The sequence below is a fragment of the Balaenoptera ricei genome, chromosome 12 (assembly GCF_028023285.1).
Source record: "Balaenoptera ricei isolate mBalRic1 chromosome 12, mBalRic1.hap2, whole genome shotgun sequence".
Taxonomy (NCBI): Eukaryota; Metazoa; Chordata; class Mammalia; order Artiodactyla; family Balaenopteridae; genus Balaenoptera; species Balaenoptera ricei.
In genome coordinates, this window is record NC_082650.1 from 46,636,128 (window position 1) to 46,650,422 (window position 14,295).

The 14,295-nt window shown below is 38.7% G+C and overlaps 1 protein-coding gene across 6 annotated transcripts in view; it reads left to right on the top strand.

Moving 5' to 3' along the window:
- HS3ST5 (heparan sulfate-glucosamine 3-sulfotransferase 5) overlaps positions 1-14,295 on the top strand; it is a 276,042-nt gene that overhangs the window by 112,430 nt on the left and 149,317 nt on the right. The window lies entirely within an intron of this gene.

The window sequence follows — 14,295 nt, forward strand, 5'->3', positions numbered from 1 at the left end:
GTACCAGCTCTTCTGGCAGGTGTTTCTCTATGTTCATTTTGGTTGTCTTTAAATCAGAATATGAGGATTGTACTTGGAGGGTGGAGTCATTATCAAATGACCATTGCTCAAATATTCTTTTTTTACCGATAAGCTTCTATACATTGACATTCATACTTGAGATACTCACCTTAGAGTTCCCCAAATTAATCAACTGCATGTGTTTATTAAATTTTAGCTTTAGAGCTTGGTTTTATTATAGGTAGTCTAATTAACAAGTGTTCTCCAAAGGGTGCTGTGGAATTTCCAAAGGGGGTCAAACAATGAAGAATAAAAAGTTATATTAAATTTAAACTTCCTTCTTTTGTTCTGACAATTTATAATTCATGAAGTAATTTTAAATTATAGTATCAGTGCAACCATAATCTTCATCAGTAATGTTACACAGTGCCTAATTAGTTCAAAAAGACTCAAGCATCAAGTTAGAATATATTAACTTCTAGAATTAACCTGGATTTTGAGAGTATCTGGTTTTGGACACTTTAGATAAGATTCTTACTTGATTCCCAGAAAAATAAGGACTGAACTCCAAATTTGAGCACATATTAAAAAAAAAACAACCCATTAGTCATTTCTAATTTAGTTCATTTTGTGATGCCATTTAAGAATTATTTTCATGTTGATAACCATGTACAGCCATAACTACCGACGCTATAGATTACAGCCTGTGTGAGCTGGAAATGATCCCAGAAATTCTAGTCCAACTGCCTTTATTTTAAAGGTGTGAAAAAATGTGTCCCAAAGAGGGTAAGTTATTTGTGCAGGTTAGATGGTTGTGTGTAGGGCCAGGAAGCCTATTAATAGTAGAACTAGGACAGGAATCCATTCTTTAAACATCACAATCCAGGGCTTCCCTGGTGGTGCAGTGGTTGAGAATCTGCCTGCCAATACAGGGGACACGGGTTCGAGCCCTGGTCTGGGAAGATCCCACATGCCGCGGAGCGACTAGGCCCGTGAGCCACAATTGCTGAGCCTGCGCGTCTGGAGCCTGTGCTCCCCAACAAGAGAGGCCGCGACAGTGAGAGGCCCGCGCACCGCGATGAAGAGTGGCCCCCGCTTGCCATAACTAGAGAAAGCCCTTGCACAGAAACGAAGGCCCAACACAGCCATAAATAAATAAATAAAAATTAAAAAAAAAATCACAATCCATACTTTGCTTGCCAAATCACTCTACCTAAGATTTCCCAATGCTTATTATTAAAATAATGTTTCCTTTTAATTAAGGAGAGTTGACCATACCTTTGAATTTCACAAAGTCACCTGATTAGTGAGTGTGCCTAAGCTCCCAGAAATGGCCTGTTATTTGATAACTTCTTCAGCAGTACCAGAAGTGAGCTTTTCTTAATGATCTTTTGAGATTTTTTTCTTTGAAAAATAATTTATGAGTCATGAAATTACTTACCTATTAATCAGTATATATGGTACAAGTGTAATACAACATTATTATTTTTCAATAAATTGTGGAAGGAGAAAGTTATATATAGTAAAGTCCTGAGTTTAGAAAACAGCTTAAGTAACACCTGGGCCCTGGGTTCTTCAGAGTCTTTAGGAAATGATACAGAGTCATGTGAGAACTCTGAACCCTCATAAGGGAAAATTATGTAACTCACTGGAAAATAATGCCAGTAGATTTAATAGAGCAGAGAGGCAATATATTCAAAACACAAAGCAAAGTATAAAAAAACTCTGTCTGCTAAGCCTAGGGAATTTCATATGCAAAAAACAATTAAACAATTAAAGCAATATCAGTTAATTTTCTAAGACAGTTTTTAGTTTAAACATTATAATACATCTTAAAATGCTGTATGTTTGGTTCTTATAAATGGTTTCTAAATTTGCTTGAAATGAAGGATATAACCATGGCTTTATATAATGATAAAATTGGGGTTTCTCATTGAACAGAATAGAATTTTCACATGTATTTCCAGGCATATCATTTATTAAACCAACATAATTTAAATTTTAAGTATATTAAAAAGTATATATAACATTAGGCACATGACTTTAAATGATTGATGAGGATGGTTAAAGAAAACAGCTGTAAAGACACAGGGTCCAGAAGACTTAATGAGTACTTTGTGAACTTAGCAAGATTTTAATGGTTTTGTCTGATGGTAAATGAAGTAAGAAAATGAGTAATTCAACCAGTTTTTACTCCTGCTTTTGTACACTTGTAAATCCTATAAGACTACCAAGCTAAAAATTGGATCTGCTATCTGTTCCAATATCCATGACACAGTTCAATTAAAGTATTCTATAATAAGTAAAATTAATTGAAAATTATAATTTAAGACTACATCTGGTTCTTATTGATGTCATGGGTAATTATTAGCATTCTAGCATTAGGCATTTTAGATTGTTTTTTATTTTCAACAATAATAAAAAAAGATGTTTAAGAAAATACAAAGCTAATATACTTCAGGTTACCAGTGGAAAAAAAACCTTTGAAAATAACTGATTTGTGCTTATTTTTGATTGATTAAATTCATTTTGTCTGAAGCCTTTAGTGATATCCTTGGAAATTTCTCTCCTCTTCCTTCTCCTCTCCCCCCTCCCATGAATATTTATGGTTTAGAAGGCAGCAACATTTTTTGCATATTCTTTTCCCAAAGGAACATTATTTTTCCATTTTTAATCACTTCATAGATGATTGGTCTCTGATAGCCAAGGGAATTAGTGGGCCAGACTTCACTTCTAGGTAAACCTACAGGTCCAAGAGTGTCTTCATTTGTCTCTTGGGCTGAGAAAATTGAACATACCTTTGCCTTTCACTGTCTTTTCACACATTATGTAAATGGGTAAAAATAAAAGTAATGTGATTGGGAGTATAGTTTGACAGACAGTATCATGTAATATAATACCCAAATTATTATAAGCTAGAAATAGTGCCCTGGGGCACCACATTTATTGTGAATAAGTATTTGCATTTACACATTCTTGTCTAGAGTTTAGACTTGCATAATAAATCACACTGTGGAAAGTACAATTGTTTTCAAAAGGGTAACAAAGAAATAGCAAATGCAGTTTCTTCCCACAAAGAGCTTTTAATCTATTTGGACAAGTAAAGGACAGAGAAATAAGAAGTCAGATTACACAAGAGTTAATAATAAATACAATTTTCTATATGGATTGACATGGCCATTATAAATTATCTTTCTATATTTCATATGTAAACAAGTTCAGTGCATGCAGAAGCTTAAGCAAAAAAGTACAAAAACATTTTATTCGTGTGTTGACAGCAGAGTATATTTCCTAATGATTTGGACTCTAGACATAGGAAAATTAGATGCTTGATTCTTTTTTTTAATTTATTTTTGTAACATCTTTATTGGAGTATAATTGCTTTACAATGGTATGTTAGTTTCTGCTGTATAACAAAGTGAATCAGGTATACATATACATATATCCCCATATCTCGTCCCTCTTGCATCTCCCTCCCTCCCACCCTCCCTATCCCACCCACTAGGTGGTCACAGAGCCCCAAGCTGATCTCCCTGTGCTATGTGGCTGCTTCCCACTAGCTATCTATTTTACATTTGGTAGTGTATATATATCCATACCACTCTCTCACATGGTCCCAGCTTACCCTTCCCCATCCTCGTGTCCTCAAGTCCATTCTCTACCTCTGCGTCTTTATTCCTATCCTGCCCCTAGGTTCATCAGAAACATTTTGCTTTTAGTTTCCATACATATGTGTTAGCATACGGTATTTGTTTTTCTCTTTCTGACTTACTTCACTCTGTATGACAGACTCTAGGTCCATCCACCTCACTACAAATAACTCAATTTCGTTTCTTTTTATGGCTGAGTAATATTCCATTGTATACAAGTGCCACATCTTCTTTATCCATTCATCTGTCAATGGACACTTAGGTTGCTTCCATGTCCTGGCTATTGTAAATAGAGCTGCAATGAACATTGTGGTACATGACTCTTTTTGATTTATGGTTTTCTCAGGGTATATGCCCAGTAGTGGGATTGCTGGGTCGTATGGTAGTTCTATTTTTAGTTTTTAAAGGAACCTCCATACTGTTATCCATAGTGGCTGTATCAATTTACATTCCCACCAACAGTGCAAGAGGGTTCCCTTTTCTCCACACCCTCTCTAGCATTTATTATTTGTAGATTTTTTGATGATCGCCATTCTGACTGGTGTGAGGTGATACCTCATTGTAGTTTTGATTTTCATTTCTCTAATGATTAGTGATGTTGAGCATCCTTGCATGTGTTTGTTGGCAATCTGTATATCTTCTTTGGAGAGTGTCTATTTAGGTCTTCTGCCCATTTTTGGATTGGGTTGTTTGTTTTTTTGATATTGAGCTGCATGAGCTGTTTATATATTTTGGAGATTAATCCTTTGTCGGTTGCTTCGCTTGCAAATATTTTCTCCCATTCTGAGGGTTGTCTTTTCGTCTTGTTTATGGCTTCCTTTGCTGTGCAAAAGCTTTGAAGTTTCATTAGGTCCCATTTGTTTATTTTTGTTTTCATTTCCATTTCTCTAGGAGGTGGGTCAAAAAGGATCTTGCTGTGATTTATGTCATAGAGTGTTCTTCCTATGTTTTCCTCTAAGAGTTTGATGGTGTCTGGCCTTACATTTAGGTCTTTAATACATTTTGAGTTTATTTCTGTGTGTGGTGTTAGGAAGTGTTCTAATTTCATTCTTTTACATGTAGCTGTCCAGTTTTCCCAACACCACTTATTGAAGAGGCTGTCTTTTCTCCATTGTATATTCTTGCCTCCTATATCAAAGATAAGTTGACCATATGTGCGTGGGTTTATCTCTGGGCTTTGTATCCTGTTCCATTGATCAATATTTCTGTTTTTGTGCCAGTGCCATACTTTTTTCATTACTGTAGCTTTGTAGTATTGTCTGAAGTCCGGGAGCCCGATTCCTCCAGCTCTGTTTTTCTTTCTCAAGGTTGCTTTGGCTATTCGTAGTCTTTTGTGTTTCCATACAAATTGTGAAAATTTTTGTTCTAGTTATGTGGAAACTGCCATTGGTAGTTTGATAGGGATTGCATTGACTCTGTAGATTGCTTTGGGTAGTATAGTCATTTTCACAATGTTCATTCTTCCAATCCGAGAACATGGTATATCTCTCCATCTGTTTGTATCATCTTTAATTTCTTTCATCAGTGTCTTATACTTTCTGCATACAGGTGTTTTGTCTCCTTAGGTAGGTTTATTCCTAGGTATTTTATTCTTTTTGTTGAAATGGTAAATGGGAGTGTTTCCTTAATTTCTCTTTCAGATTTTTCATCATTAGTGTATAGGAATGCAAGAGATTTCTATGCATTAACTTTATATCCTGCTACTTTACCAAATTCATTGATTAGCTCTAGTAGTTTTCTGCTAGCATCTTTAGGATTCTCTATGTATAGTATCATGTCATCTGCAAACAGTGACAGCTTTAAGTCATCTTTCCCAATTTGGATTCCTTTTATTTCTTTTTCTTCTCTGATTGCTGTGTCTAAAACTTCCAAAACTATGTTGAATAATAGTGGTGAGAATGGACAACCTTGTCTTCTTCCTGATTTTAGAGGAAATGGTTTCTGTTTTACACCATTGAGAATGATGTTGGCTGTGGGTTTGTCATATATGGCCTTTATTATGTTGAGGTAAGTCCCCTCGATGCCTACTTTCTGGTGGGTTTTTATCATAAATAGGTGTTGAATTTTGTTGAAAGCTTTCTCTGCATCTATTGAGATGATCATATGGTTTTTCTCCTTCAATTTGTTAATATGGTATATGACATGATAGATTTGCATATATTGACGAATCCTTGCATTCCTGGGATAATCCCCACTTGATCATGGTATATGATCCTTCTAATTTGCTGTTGGATTATTTATGCTAGTATTTTGTTGAGGATTTTTGCATCTATGTTCATCAGTGATATTGGCCTGTAATTTTCTTTCTTTGTGACATCTTTGTGTGGTTTTGGTATCAGGGTGATGTGGCCTTGTAGAATGAGCTTGGGAGTGTTGCTCCCTCTGCTATATTTTGGAAGAATTTGAGAAGGATAGGTGTTAACTCTTCTCTAAATGTTTGATAGAATTCGCCTGTGAAGTCATCTGGTCCTGGGTTTTGTTTGTTGGAAGATTTTTAATCACAGTCTCAATTTCAGTGCTTGTGATTGGTCTGTTTATATTTTGTATTTCTTCCTGGTTCAGTCTTGAAAGGTTGTGCTTTTCTAAGAGTTTGTCCATTTCTTCCAGATTGTCCATTTTATCGGCAAAAAGTTGCTTGTACTCACCTCTCATGATCCTTTGTATTTCTGCAGTGTCAGTTGTTACTTCTCCTTTTTCATTTCTAATTCTGTTGATTTGACACTTCTCCCTTTTTGTTCTTGATGAATCTGGCTAATGGTTTATCAATTTTGTTTATTTTCTCAAAGAAACAGCTTTTAGTTTTATTGATCTTTGCTATCATTTCCTTCATTTCTTTATCATTTATTTCTGATCTGATCTTTATGATTTCTTTCCTTCTGCTAACTTTGGGGGTTTTTTGTCCTTCTTTCTCTAATTGCTTTAGGTGTAAGGTTAGATTGTTTATTTGAGATTTTTCTTGTTTCTTGAGGTAGGATTGTATTGCTATAAACTTCCCTCTTAGAACTGCTTTTCCTACATCCCATAGGTTTTGGATTGTTGTGTTTTCATTGTCATTTGTTTCTAGGTATTTTAAAATTTTCTCTCTGATTTCCTCAGTGATCTCTTGGCTATTTAGTAGTGTATTGTTTAGCCTCCATGTGTTTGTATTTTTTACAGATTTTATTCCTGTAATTGTTATATAGTCTCATAGCATTGTGGTCAGAGAAGATACTTGATACGATTTCAGTTTTCTTAAATTTACCAAGGCTTGATTGGTGACCCAAGATATGATCCATCCTGGAGAATGTTCCATGAGCACTTGAGAAGAAAGTGTATTCTGTTGTTTTTGGATGGAATGTCCTATAACTATCAATTAAGTCCATCTTGTTTAATGTATCATTTAAAGCTTGTGTTTCCTTATATATTTTCATTTTGGATGATCTGTCCAATGGTGAAAGTAAGGTGTTAAAGTCCCCTACTATGATCGTGTTACTGTCAATTTCCCCTTTTATGACTGTTAGCATTTGCCTTATGTATTGAGGTGCTCCTATGTTGGGTGCCTGAATATTTACAAATGTTATATCTCCTTCTTGGATTGATCCCTTAATCATTATGTAGTGTCCTTCTTTATCTCTTGTAATAGTCTTTATTTTAAAGTCTATTTTGTCTGACATGAGAATTGCTATTCCAGCTTTCTTTTGATTTCCATTTGCATGGAATATCTTTTTCCGTCCCCTCACTTTCAGTCTGTATGTGTCCCTAGGTCTGAAGTGGGTCTCTTTTAGACAGCATATATACGGGTCTTGCTTTTGTATCCATTCAGCCAGTCTGTGTCTTTTGGTTGGAGCATTTAATCCATTTACATTTAAGGTAGTTATCGATATGTGTGTTCCTATTACCATTTTCTTAATTGTTTTGGGTTTATTATTCTAGGTCTTTCCTTCTCTTGTGTTTCCTTCCTAGAGAAGTTCCTTTAGCATTTGTTGTAAAGCTGGCTTGGTGGTGCTGAATTCTCTTAGCTTTTGCTTGTCTGTAAAGATTTTAATTTCTCCATCGAATCTGAATGAGATCCTTGCTGGGTAGAATAATCTTGGTTGTAGTTTTTTCCCTTTCATCACTTTAAATATGTCCTGCCACTCCCTTCTGGCTTGCAAAGTTTCTGCTGAAAGATCAGCTGTTAACCTCATGGGGATTCCCTTGTATGTTTTTGTTGTTTTTCCCTTGCTGCTTTTAATATTTTTTCTTTGTATTTAATTTTTGATAGTTTGATTAATATGTGTCTTGGTGTGTTTCTCCTTGCATTTATCCTGTATGGGACTCTCTGCACTTCCTGGACTTGATTGGCTATTTCCTTTCCCATATTAGAGAAGTTTTCAACTATAATCTTTTCAAACATTTTCTCAGTCCCTTTCTTTTTCTCTTCTTCTTCTGGGACCCCTATAATTCGAATGTTGGTGCATTTAATGTTGTCCCTGAGACTGTCCTCAATTCTTTTCATTCTTTTTTCTTTATTCTGCTCTGTGGTAGTTATTTCCACTGTTTTATCTTCCAGGTCACTTATCTGTTCTTCTGCCTCAGTTATTCTGGTATTGATTCCTTCTAGAGAATTTTTCATTTCATTTATTTTGTTGTTCATCATTGTTTGCTCTTTAGTTCTTCTAGGTCCTTGTTAAACTTTTCTTGTATTTTCTCCATTCTGTTTCCAAGATTTTGGATCATCTTTACTATCATTACTCTGAATTCTTTTTCAGGTAGACTGCCTATTTCCTCTTCATTTGTTTGGTCTGGTGGGTTTTTACCTTGCTCATTCATCTGCTGTGTATTTCTCTGTCTTCTCATATTGCTTAACTTACTGTGTTTGGGGTCTCCTGTTTGCACGCTGCAGGTTCGTAGTTCCTGTTGTTTTTGGTGTCTGCCTGCAGTGGCTCAGGTTAGTTTAGTTGGTTGTGTAGGCTTGTTGGTGGAGGAGAGTGCTGCCTGTGTTCTGGTGGATGAGGCTGGGTCTTGTCTTTCTGGTGGGCAGTACCATGTTTTTTGGTGTGTTTTGGGGTGTCTGTGACCTTATTATGATTTTAGGCAGCCTCTCTGCTAATGGGTGGGGTTGTGATCCTGTCCTGCTAATTGTTTGGCATAGGGTGTCCAGCACTGTAGCTTGCTGGTCGTTGAGTGGAGCTGGGTCTTAGCATTGAGATGGAGATCTCTGGGAGAGCTTTCACCATTTGATATTACGTGGAGCTGGGAGATCTCTGGTGGACCAATGTCCTGAACTTGGCTCTCCCACCTCAGAGGCACAGGCCTGACACCTGCCCAGAGCACCAAGACCCTTTCAGCCACACGGCTCAGAAGAAAAGGGAGAAAAAAAGAAATAAAGAAAGAAAAATAAAATAAAATAAAGTTATTAAAATAAAAAGTTTTTTTAATTATTAAAAATTTAAAAAATTAAAAAGTAATTTAAAAAGGAAAACAAAAATAAGAAAGAAGAGAGCAACCTAACCAAAAAACAAATCCACCAATGATAGCAAGCGCTAAAAACTATGCTAAAAAAAAAAAACGGACAGACACAACCCTAGGACCAATGGTAAAAGCAAAGCTATACAGACAAAAATCACACAAAGAAGCATACACATACACACTCACAGAAAGAGAAAAAGGAGAAAAAAATATATATCTATATATATAAAAAAAAAAAGGAAGAGAGCAACCAAATCAATAAACAAATCTACCAATGATAACAAACTCCAAATACTAAAGAAAGGTAACATAAAACCAGAAACAAATTAGATGCAGAAAGCAAACCCCAAGTTTCCAGTTGCTCCCAATGTCCACCGCCTCAATTTTGGGATGATTCATTGTTTATTCAGGTATTCCACAGATGCAGGGTACATCAAGTTGATTGTGGAGATTTAATCCACTGCTCCTGAGGCTGCTGGGAGAGATTTCCCTTTCTCTTCTTTGTTTGCACAGCTCCTGGTGTTCAGCTTTGGGTTTGGCCCCGCCTTTGCATGTAGGTCGCCTGAGGGCATCTGTCCCCACCCAGACAGGACGGGGTTAAAGTAGCAGCTGATTAGGCGGCTGTGGCTCACTCAGTGGGGGGGTGGGGGGGTGGGAGTGTGGGGGAGGGGGGGTGGAGTGGGCGGGAGGGAGGGAGGGAGGGGTTCGGATGCGGGGCAAGCCTGCGGTGGCAGAGGCCGGCGTGACGTTGCACCAGCCTGAGGCGCGCTGTGCTTTCTCCCGGGGAAGTTGTCCCTGGATCACGGGACCCTGGCAGTGGTGGGCTTCACAGGCTCCTGGGAGGGGAGGTGTGGATAGTGACCTGTGCTTGCACACGGGCTTCTTGGTGGCTGCAGTAGCAGCCTTAGCGTTTCATGCCTGTCTCTGGGGTCCGCGCTGATAGCCGTGGCTCGCGCCCATCTCTGGAGCTTGTTTAGACCATGCTCTGAATCCCGTCTCCTCGTGCACGCCAGAACAATGGTCTCTTGCTTCTTAGGCAGTTCCACACTTTTTCCCAGACTCCCTCCCGGCTAGCTGTGACGCACTAGCCCCCTTCAGGCTGTGTTCACGAAGCCAACCCCAGTCCTCTCCCTGAGATCCGACCTCCGAAGCCCAAGCCTCAGCTCCCAGCCCCCGCCCGCCCCGGCGGGTGAGCAGACAAGCCTCTCGGGCTGATGAGTGCTGGTTGGCACTGATCCTCTGTGCGGGAATCTCTCCGCTTTGCCCTCTGCACCCCTGTTGCTGCTCTCTCTTGCATGGCTCCAAGGCTTCCCCCAACCACCATTCCCCCCCCCATCTCTGCCAGTGAAGGGGCTTCCTAGTGTGTGGAAACCTTTCCTCCTTCACAGCTCCCTCCCAGTGGTGCAGGTCCCATCCCTATTCTTTTGTCTCTGTTTTTTCTTTTTTCTTTTGCCCTACCCAGGTATGTGGGGAGTTTCTTGCCTTTTGGGAAGTCTGAGGTCTTCTGCCCGCGTTCAGTAGGTGTTCTGTAGGAGTTTTTCCACTTAGATGTATTTCTGATGTATTTGTGGGGAAGAAAGTGATCTCCACATCTTACTCCTCCGCCATCTTGAAGGTCTCCCGTAGGTGCTTGTTTCTTAACAGGGATCAAATACAGCCTCATGCTAAACCTAATCAAGGCATTGCATTTCCCATTTCTTCAGAGTAGACTGTCAAAATCCCAGCTTGCTCCTAGCTGATCAGGAAATAGAATCTTTCCTTCAAAGTTTCATATCTACTGAAAGACTTAGGGGCCTTTCAACCAAGTTTTGTTCTTTCCAAAAGAACCAAAATTTTCAACACTGTGGTGTTAAGTATTGTTTACTTTATGAAGAAAAGTATTTATACCAATATATGTTTGGCTAAATGTCAAGGACATTTGTCGCTGAAACTAGAACTGCTTAGTTGTTCAGATATCAAAATGAATTTTTTCAATTTCATTTTGTAACTTGCAGTTGAGAACCATCACTATTGCAAGCAAAATAATTTAAAAACAGATCTTAACTTACGATGGGGTTACATCCCCTTTAACCCATTGTAAGTAGAAAATGTATTTAATACCCCTAACCTACCAAACATCATAGCTTAGCCTCACCTACCTTAAATGTGCTCAGAACATTTACACGAGCCTACAGTTGGGCAAAATCATCTAACACAAAGTCTATTTTATAATAAAGTGTTGAATATCTCATGTAATATATTGAGTACTGTACTGAAAGTGAAAAGCAGAATGGTTATATGGGTGCAGGATGTTTGTTAGTGTGTCGATTGTTTACCATTGTGACTGCGTTGCTGACCGGGAGCTCACTGCCTCTGCCCAGCATCATGAGAGAGTATCCACCATATTGCTAGCCCCAGAAAAGATGGAAATTCGAAGTATGGTTTCTACAGAATGCATATTGCTTTTGCACCATTGTAAAGTCAAAAAACTGTAAGTCGGGGACCATGTATATGTACGTAACATAATGTTTATTAGAATAATCATATAGGAAGGTAACAAATATTTAGCCTAATCCTAAACCCATTTTAATATGAGGACAAAGGAAGTCCCATTATTCCCAGTTCAGTGGTAGAGCCATCCATGACTGGATTTCCTGATAGCATAACAGGGGTGGTATAGAATAACAATTAAGAAGGTGAATTCTGGAATCATATCGCCTATATTCAAATCCCCAGTTCTGCTGCTTACTATCCGTGTGATCTTGGATACCTTCAACTCACTGTCTCAATTTCATCCTATGTAAAATGCAGATGATAATATTGCCAACAACTTAGGGCTATTGGAATTAAAGGAGATGAGTCACATGAAGTACTTTGTAAGTCTCAATAATTATAGACTATTCTCATTGCTACTATTCCACATGGCCTCTCTTGTTTTCTCAAAAATGAAATCTTGTCATGCATTACTTTGAACCCTGATTGTTCCTTCATTTTCATTGTTTCCATTAACTTGAAAATGAAGAAACTATAAATAGATAACTTTATATAATCATATAACTGTGTATATATGGCATATACATACACATAAGTATATAGGAATTGTGAAAATATTCAAGTAAGAGTGTTTAATGGAATACTTTCATTCTCGGGATAATGATTGCCTTTAAATCTGCAGCTTTGGAACAGCATTTAAATGGCAGCCTAATGGCTTTGTCATCATAACCACATAAAAGGTCTGGCAAGATGTGTAAATTTGTGCATATGAGCATGGTTGGCAAGGCTTTGAGTTGAAATTGAACCCACCCAACAAGTTGTTTCATCAAAACAGTGCCTGGAAATGTTTGCATCTTATTTGCTTGGTGGTTGGCTTTCCAGCTAAACCCATTAGTGAACGTAGTAGGTGGGCAATCAGAAGAGTGTGGGGGCAGGAGGTTCTGTCCCTCCAGATTGTTGAGCAGCTGGAGTGAGTCATGTTGAACCTACACCTGACAGCTGTCCATAAGCTTTTAATCTTCAGAAGGGCTTCCTTGAAGCAGCAGCTGCCTTAAGCACCACAGAACGAAAAGAGAAATACAACTGCCCAAAGTACCAAAGCTTCCCTCCCTCCCTCCACCACTCTGAGAGCTTTCACCCACTTTGGGCAGCCATGAAATCTCTCTCCAGCTAAAACCATGAAAACTTCTGAATCCAGCAAAGGACTCTTCAGGAGCACTGAACATACATTTCTTTTAGAAAAGAGAGGATGATTCTTTTCTCTGTTTCTGGTCATTCCTAAAGGTTTTCTGAGTCAGACAAAAAGTTCGTCAGTAACCATTTTGGCTGAATTGACTAGCTCGCCTGTGCACATTAACTCATTCTCTAGTTCTCTTTTGTCAACTACCTGTAGATAATGAGACAAAGGCTACGAGCCGAGAAGGTATAACTGTGTCTACTGTTGTGTAGACATGTTGATGAGTGGAACCTTCTTTCTAGCAAAGATAAAATGTATCGTTGATGTGCCTCCTGATCATAACAGTAAAGGTTTGTTTACTTTTGGGGACCCACAGAGTATGAAGAAGAATGACAGCTTGTGTCATAACCAAAGGTGCCTGCCTTTGTCATGTGCTGGGTTCACTTGTGCATTGTGGCACTGGGCTCTACCAGAAGCTGTGAAGAGATTGCTGCAGGTTAACAGGTCACATGGCTGCATGCATGATTTGATTTACTCCAGGGTCTAGCTAGTTCACTCAGCTTTATTTGTTAACCTAGCAGAACATTATTTATTAATGAGTTCTTCATGCTTTATTAAGCCTAATGTCAAAACACCTCTGTGAGGCCCTACTAGGCATGTTTTCTCTTTGTGGTAAGGCCTTCCAAAGAAAATGAAAAATTATGCAGCAGTGCCCCAGTTAAAACCCAACAGATATCAGTTCAAATTCTCTCGAACCTGTCAAATGGTATTTCTGGGTCTTTGTGAAAGATGCAGTATGGAATTGAAATTAAAGAATGCCCTCTTTCAGATGTCAGTAATTACAGTCCCTTCAAAACAAAGCAAAGCTTCTGTGGCCCCAGAAGATGGGTGGATTCTTCAGCAAGCCAACACTAACAAGTTCAGCAAGATGGGAAAAACACAGAGTCAGCCTCTACAGCAGTAATGAGGAAGTATAGCTTTATGTGGATATCATAGCAATTTGAGACTAGAAACAAAGTGAAATAACTAAAGACATCTGAGTCATAAGGAGAATGGGCACAATTCTGCAATATGCTGGAACTTAGCAGGAGGTGCTGGTGGGAAAGAGAAAAAGAAGCTTCCATGGCTAAGGAGGATAGCCAGTGGGTATGATAGCATATAAAAGGCATGGACCTGTCAGCTGAGCTTTCTCCTGGCTTCATGGAAGAGGAGTGGGATTCAATAGGGCCAAACATGTCATAACAATGGGGAAGTCCAGGCAACTGGATATCAGAGGGTAGATGAGTGCTGGTGTCATGGTGTGAGGCACCAGACACACTGGTCAGTCACTTGTAGGGAGAGCCAGAAACAGAACCAGCCAGGGCTCAGGACCCCAGGCAAGAAAACTAGAGTTCTCTGTCCTGAGCTTCATAACAGGAAGCTATTGGATAGAAACCAAGGTGTAAGGGACAGAGGGAGTAATTATTTTAGCTCAGTAGTGTGTGCAAGGACCCACCCCTGTCACAGGACAGATGAAGTCTACTGGTAGCGAGATCCGACAAGTCATGCTCGATTCTGGGACTGAGG